Source organism: Elephantulus edwardii, unplaced genomic scaffold (assembly GCF_000299155.1).
Source record: "Elephantulus edwardii isolate Elephantulus edwardi_28Jun2011 unplaced genomic scaffold, EleEdw1.0 scaffold00169, whole genome shotgun sequence".
NCBI lineage: Eukaryota > Metazoa > Chordata > Mammalia > Macroscelidea > Macroscelididae > Elephantulus > Elephantulus edwardii.
The window spans coordinates 760,664-768,539 of record NW_006399919.1 but is presented as its reverse complement, the minus strand read 5'-3'; positions in this window follow the sequence as shown (position 1 = coordinate 768,539).

Sequence of the window (7,876 nt, the reverse complement as noted above, 5' to 3'; positions counted from 1 at the left end):
GGGCTGTTGTGCATAGGGTCTCTATGAGTCAGAAACGACTCGGCGGCACATAACAACAACTACAACAATGACATATATACTATAATGTTTGTTATAATTTCTCTAGTTCTCTATTTATATTTCTGTCTATCTACCTACCTACCTACCTCCGTACCTATATATCTAAATATATTGTTGTTGTGTCTTCTTGAGTCTGAACTGAACTACAGCTGACTCTCCAGCGGGTTGAAGAGGCAGTTAATCCCATGAGAGATCCTTGTCAATCTTTCTCCCACAGAGTATTTCGTGGCCTCAAACCTTCTGTCTTTGGGATTGTAGTGCAGTGTCTTGCCACTATGCCACAATGTGTGTGTGATATATTTTATATCACATATTATATACATATGATATATTGTGTATCATCAGGGTTGCATCCTTTCTCCATACCTTTTCAATCCATATGCAGAACAGATCATGCAGACTTCATGAGGAGGAATATGGCATCAGGATTGGAGAAAGACTAATCAGCAACCTGCTTTATACAAGTGTTTCAACCTTACTTGCTGAAACTGAGGAGGACCTGAGTGCTTGCTGCAGAAGGTCAAAGACAGTCTTCAATATGGAATAAAGCTCAACATCAAGAAGACAAAGATTTTCACTACTTATCCAATTGGAAGCACTATGATAAACAGAGTGGAGATTGAAGTTGTTAACAATTACAGCTTGCTCAGCTCTACATGAACACTCTTGGCATCAGGAGTCAGGAAACCAAAAGATGAATTGAACTGGGAAAATCTGCTGTCTCCAGAGTACTGAAAGCAACAGTGTCAGTCTAGGGACTAAGGTGCACCTAATCCAGGGCATTGACTTTGAAATTATTTTCTATTCATCAGAGAGCTGAACAGTGACTAAGGATGATAGAAAAATAATTGATGCCTTTGACTTGAGGTGCTGGAGAGAATTCTTGAACATATCATGGACCACCAACAAAACAAATAGGTCTGTCTTGGAGAGGGTGAAATCAAGTTTCTCTTTGGAGGCTAGGATTTTGAAGCTCTGTACTATGGGCACATTGCTAGGAGAGACTGGTTCTTGGAGAAGGACATCATGTTCAGAAGAGTGGAGGGACAGCACAGGAGAGAAAGACCCCAAATTAGATGAATTGATACGGTAACTGGGACAAAGAGAGTTGGTGTATTGAAATCTGTCAGATTATCAAATTATATATATTCTCTCTCTCTCTCTCTCTCTCTCTCTCTCTCTCTCTCTCTCTCTCTCACACACACACACACACACACACACACACACAGGTGGAACAGTGGAAAGATGCTGTGCTACTTCTCCAAAGGAAATAAAAATCTGAAATCAAGTGGACATGTATATCCCTATGTTCATAGCTGCATCATTTACAATAGCAAAACAGTGGAAAAACCCAAATTCCCAGGAACAACCTAACAGATTGATAGATTGTGATGCTTTGACATGATGAAATATTATATAGTACTAAGTGACTACAATTTAGTGAAATATAAAACATGGAAGAGTTAAAAGAGTACTATGCTGAGTGAAATAAGAGTCATACAAATGGAAATAGTATATAACACCACTATCGTGAAATCAGGATAATAACTGAAGAAGATATGTATAAATGTTTCAAAGGAGAAGGGGAAAGAGAGCCAAAGAAGGTGAAAGGGGGAAAAATCACTAAGATATCAGAAGTTTGTGGGCAGAGAGAGAGTGAAAGAATAGGCAATATTATGTGAAAATGTAAAGAGAAGGTGTGATAACAGACATACAAAGCAATTCATTACATTGTAGTAATTAATTACATAATATGCAATTTATAAACATAATGCGTATGAATGATTGCAAACAAACTATTAAAAAAATTAGAAATGCTTGAAAGGAGAAAAGAGAGATGGCAACACCATTGTCAGAAGTATATAAACATCGATTGAAGATTTGCTAGGAAACAATAGCTTTATGTTTTGATATGGTTGTTTAATTCAGCTTTTTATGAATTTGTCAGGAAGGCTCAAATACATCATCTCCCCTAGTCCGAAAACTATTCTATCTAGGAGCACCATGCCACGGAGGCCCATGATAGGTTCCCTGTCCAACCCTCATATGCATAGTCTGTAAGAAGAATAAACATATCCGTCCTCAAGCAGTAAATCAACTAGTAGAATGCTCCTTAAAAGAGGGAAAGATTTTTCATCTCATTCTTTGTACATTTATCTGAAGGAACCAGTCCCTGAAGAATATTGTACTTATTATGTTAGAAAGTCTACCAAAAATTGGAAGACCATCAATGAACAGGATGACACAATGCCTATATAATTGTTGTTGTTGTTAAGTGCCGTTGAGTTGCAGGTGACTCATAGTGACCCTATGAAGAAGAGTCTTTGACGCTTGGATGCCTTTCATCCTCTCTCCAGGTTCATAGCGTTTCCGGAGGCAAGCTATTATGGAAGTGGATGCGACTCCTCCTTCCAAGCTTGTTTTAATCAGGGAGCTCCACCCCACTTTCTGTCCACATTGGGTAGCCAACCATTAACGCATTTGACACATCAGTGTCACAGTGTTCGGCCTCACAGCAACCACTAGTGACCGCTGTACGGCAACTTGTACACCAGGGCTATACGACCTAGAGGAATGTCTGAACACAAACAATGAAAGACAGGCCCGAGGGCCGCGGGTTAAAAGTCACCCACCTTTTATGCCTATTAATCAGAGGTTAAAAAATTAATAATAATTTTGAAAATGACAGAGGTGGGAATGGTGTTTTGTTATTCTGTTTACGCAGGGTTATTGTGTGTAGGAACTGACTCTATAGAACCTAACAACATAAAACTGATCTTTTTTTAAAAAAATTGCTAACAGTGTTTTCTCAAAATACAAGTAAACAATATCGATAAAAATGTAATTAAATATGTAGTAGAAGCGAACAGGTTTTACTCTAACAGTGATAGAATAAAATATCAGGCTTAGGAATTTGTAGTGACATGATTTATGGTTCATAAAGTCTAAAAGAGAGAAATTGATATTGAGAAGTAAAAGAAAATTAAAGAAAAATACTCTTCACTCAGTTTAAGAATAGATACTCCAGTTTACTTATATACAGAAAATGCAAAACAATTTTTATTCTGTATGTGTCCTTGAAATGTATTTTTAAATTATCTGGTGCTTAAAGTCATTCATTGATGTTTCATTTTTATAAAATATATTTATGAAATTCAATTATATATTATAGGTATGTTTACTTAAATAATATCTGAAAAACACTTATTCTTAGAAATTTTTCAAAAAATATTTTATAAGTAACTTTAAAATAGTATCATTGGACAGATGGTTGTTAGTTTATGTTTATAGCTCCTTTTTCTATAAATATTTCCAACTAGATCCTAGTCACCACTTGGTCTTCATTGTAAATTGTATTATGTAGCCCAAGAAGATATGTTATTTAAACCTTATTTGGAAATAGGAACATTTTCTTTTGTTTCTGTCATTAGTTAAATTAAACATGGTCTTGCCAGAGTAGAGTGAGTCTTAATCCAAATGCCTGCTGAGTAGTGAGAAAAAGTCATATCTCACAGGGGAATGACAGGTGTAAAGATTAATCTACAAGCCAAAGACCTTCAAAGATCACCAGCAGACACTAGGAGCTCAGAGGGAGTTATGGAACAGAACAGTTCCTCCCTGAGAACCCTTAGAAGATAACTACAGGAGAGATGGTCAAATTTGCATGTCTGGATTCCAGAAACTTAAGACAACAGATTCAGGTTCTTTAAAGCCACATATTTAATGGTGTTTGGTTTTGACATAGCCAAATGCCTAAATCACACCTTTTTTATGAAAACTTCATATGACTTCATAAAATGGGCTTTTTATTATTGGGCTTATTCATATTTTAAATCTGGAATTTGGTTTACACATGGTCTGTCTAAATCATTGAAGAATGTTATATCAATGTAGAAATAATTACCTTGATGAAGTCTTTAAAATATCTGAAATTCTTAGTATAAGAAAAGTCAATAGGAAATATCTCTTCCTCCTCCCCAAAAAATTTAATATGGCTTGGATAACTTATTTTAAATTTTATGATTTAAAATTTTTTTCTATGAAATTATTCTTAGAATTGCTATTGTCAATAAGTCTTGGCATTATTAAAATAATTCAAAAATTTGCTGTTTTCAAAAAATAACAATGTTGCTGTTTTTCTGTACCATTTATGTCCATGCAGAACCAACGCATAGCTGGCATTTCAGCACATTTTAGAGTCTATAAATTGCATGGGAGGAGATTGTCCATATCTCTGTCACAGAGCCACCAGTGGACCCTAACTGCCTTATCTTTAGATTGGGAGCACAATTTCTCACCACTAAGATACCAGATTACCCTTAAATCAGTAGATTAGATGTTGTCAAGTCAAAAGAAATGTCAGAAGAGCCTGAAAATTGCTCTAGCATGTCAAGAAGAGAAAACAAAGGGAAGAGATGCTGAAACAAAAGAGAGGAATAGAAGATTTCAAAAGGCAGCTTGAAATAACAAAGCAAAGGATTATAATGGGATGTGCAGAGAGTTGGAGTCAAAGAATGAAACTGAAAGGATACAGCCCATATTTCTCCAGCTGAAAGAAGTGAAAAACAAATTCAATACTTAAGTTTCAATACTGAGAGATTCTATGGGCAAAATCTTGAGTACTTCAGGAAACCTTAAGAAGAAGATAGAAGGACTACACAGACTCAGAGTAGCAGAAATAATTCGCCAACACTGAAATATTTCAAGAAGAAGAGAAAAAAAAGACCAAAATGGATGTCAGAAGAAACTCTGAAGATTGCACTGGAGCACAGAGAAGCCAAACCACAAGGAAGAATTCAAGATACTAAAAGGCTGAACAGAAGATTCCAAAGGGCAGCATGGGGTGACAAAGCAAAATAGTACAATGAAATGTGCAAGGAGCTGGAGTCGGAAAATCAAAAGGGCCAAACTGACTCAGTATTTCTTAAGCTCAAGGAACTGAGGAACAAATTTAAACCTCAAGTTGCTAAAATCAAGGATGCTTTAGGCAGAATACTAAATGATCGAGGAAGTATTAAAAGAAGATGGAAAGAATATAGAGTCACTGTATCAAAAGAAACTGGCAGACACAGAAGAATTTCATGAAATAACATGAAAAAGAGCCTATGGTGATGAAGGAAACAGTTCAAGCTGCTTTGAAGGGAATAGCAAAAAACAAGGCCCCAGGAATAGATGGTATACCAATTGACATATTGCAGCTAACAGATGCTGCCCTGGATGTGCTCACCGAGTTGTGCCAAGAAATCTGGAGAACAACCTCTTGGCCAACTGACTGGAAGAAATCTATATTTGTTCCTATTCCAAAGAAGGGTGACCCAACAGAGTGTGGAAACTATAGAACAATATCATTGATTTCACACACAAGCAAGATTCTACTGAAGATTATCCAAAAATTCCTGGAACAGCACATCAGCAGAGAACTACCAGAAGTCCAGGCTGGGTTTAGAAGAGGTTGTGGTACTAGGGATATTGTAGCTGATGTTAGACAGACCTTAGCTGAAAGCAGAGGGTACCAGAAGAATGTCTATCTGTGTTTCATTGATTATGCCAATACATTTGACTATGTGGATCATAACAAACTGTGGCTGACTCTGAGAAGAATGGGAATCCCAGAACACTTGATCGTGCTAATGTGAACCCTATACTTGGACCAAGAGGCAATTGTCTAAACAGAGCAGGGCAACACTGCATGGTTCAAAATTGGGACGGGTGTATGCCAGGGATGTGTCCTATCTCCATACCTTTTCTACCTAGAGGTTAGGCTCTATGAGGAGAAGTGTGACTTCAGGATTGGTGGAAGTTCTTATTAACAATCTGTGTTATGAAGATGGCACAACCCTGCTTGCTGAAACCGAGGAGGACCTGGAATGCTTGCTGCAGAGGGTTAAGGACTGCAGCCTTCTGTATGGATTGAAGCTCAATGTCAAGAAGACAAAGATTCTCACCACTGGACAAATTGGCAGTGTCAGGATAGATGGTGAAGAGATTGAGATTGTTAACAACTTTACTCTGCTTGGTTTCACGGTCAACACTCTTGGCACCAGTAGCCAGGAAATATAAAAACATATTGCAATGGGAAAGTCTGCTGTTAGGGACCTCTCTAAAGTACTGAAGAGCAATGGTGTCACTCTGGAGACTAAGGTTCGTCTGATACAGGCTATTGTCTTTGCAGTCACTTGTTACGCATCAGAGATTTGGACAATGACTAAGGAGGATAGAAAGAGAATTGATACCTTTGAGCTGTGGAGCTGGAGAAGAGTATAGAATATATCATGAACTGCCAAGAAAACAAACAGATTCATCCTAGAGAGGGTTAAACCAGACTGCTCCTTGGAGTCAAGGATTCTGGGGCCTCATCTAATATACTTTGGGCATGTTGTAAGGAGCGACAAATCTTTGTATAGGGAAAGCATGCTTGGGAGGATGGAGGGGCGGCGCAAGAGGGAAGAACCTCTATGAGGTGGATTGATTCAGTGACTGGGGTAATCGGGATGAGTGTGTCAGAGGCAGTGCAATTGATACAAAATACAGCAGGTGTTAAGGCTGTTGTGCATAGGGTGGCTATGAGTCACAAGAGAGTTTACGGCACGTAACAACAACAACATCATATGATCAAGAGCCAATTGTAATCAAGGAAGAAGTTCAAGGTACACTGGAAGTATTTGCAAAAATTAGGGTCTAGGGATAAATAGGTTACCAAATGACATATTTCCATTAACAGAAAGAACCCTAGATGTGCTCAGCAGCCTGTGCCAGCACAACTGGAAGACAGTTTCCTGACTGACTAACAGGAAGAGATCCATATTTGTTCCCATTCTCAAGAAAGGTGATACAATAGATTGCAGCAATGATAGAAAAATATCAATACTATTGCATACAAATAAAATACTACTGAAGATCACTTTAAAAATTGCCAGAACAGTACATTGGCAGAGAACTACCAGAAGATCAAGCAAGATTTAGAAAAGGCCATGGCACCAGGAATATCATTGATGATGTAGAATGGATCCTCTCTGAAAGCAAAGAATACCAAAACATTTTTGCTTTGTTTTATTGACTATTAAAAGGCCTTTGTGTGAATAATAACAAATTATGGCTAACATTGAGAAAATTGAGAATCACAGACCACTTAATTGCTCTTATGCAAAATTTATACTTAGATCAAGAGACTATTGTTTAAACAGAACAAGGGAATATTACTTTACTTGGTTTACAATTAGAAAGGAATTTTTAGGGTATATTACTATTATTGGAATTTCTCAGTCAAAAGGAACATATAATTAAGCATTAACTGTATGACAACAGTCCAGAATAAGAGGTGCAATACAAAGTGAACTGGGGGAAGGGTTTTGGGAGGTAGGAAGAAAATTATGCAACAATGATGGATTTATTTCTTTTAAAAGTGAACTGAGGAGGGATAGGGAGGAAAATGTGCAATAATAAATGAATGAAAATACAACTTTTCTGTAAAGTTTCATTAAAATCACAATTTAAAAAAATGGAAAAAGGAAGAGTATACTTCAGAGATGTGTTCTTTTGCCATACGTATTCAGTCTGTATGGTGAACAAATGATTTGTGCAGTTTAATACTATGAAGAGGAATGTGGTAACAGGATCAGAGGAAGACTAATTAATAACCTGACTGGAAGAGGTCAATATTTGTTCCCATCCCAAAAAAGGGTGACCCAACTGAGTGTGGAAACTACAGAACAATATCATTGATTTCACATGCAAGCAAGATTCTACTGAAGATTATCCAAAAACGACTGGAGCAGAACATCAACAGAGAACTGCCAGAAGTCCAGGCTGGGTTTAG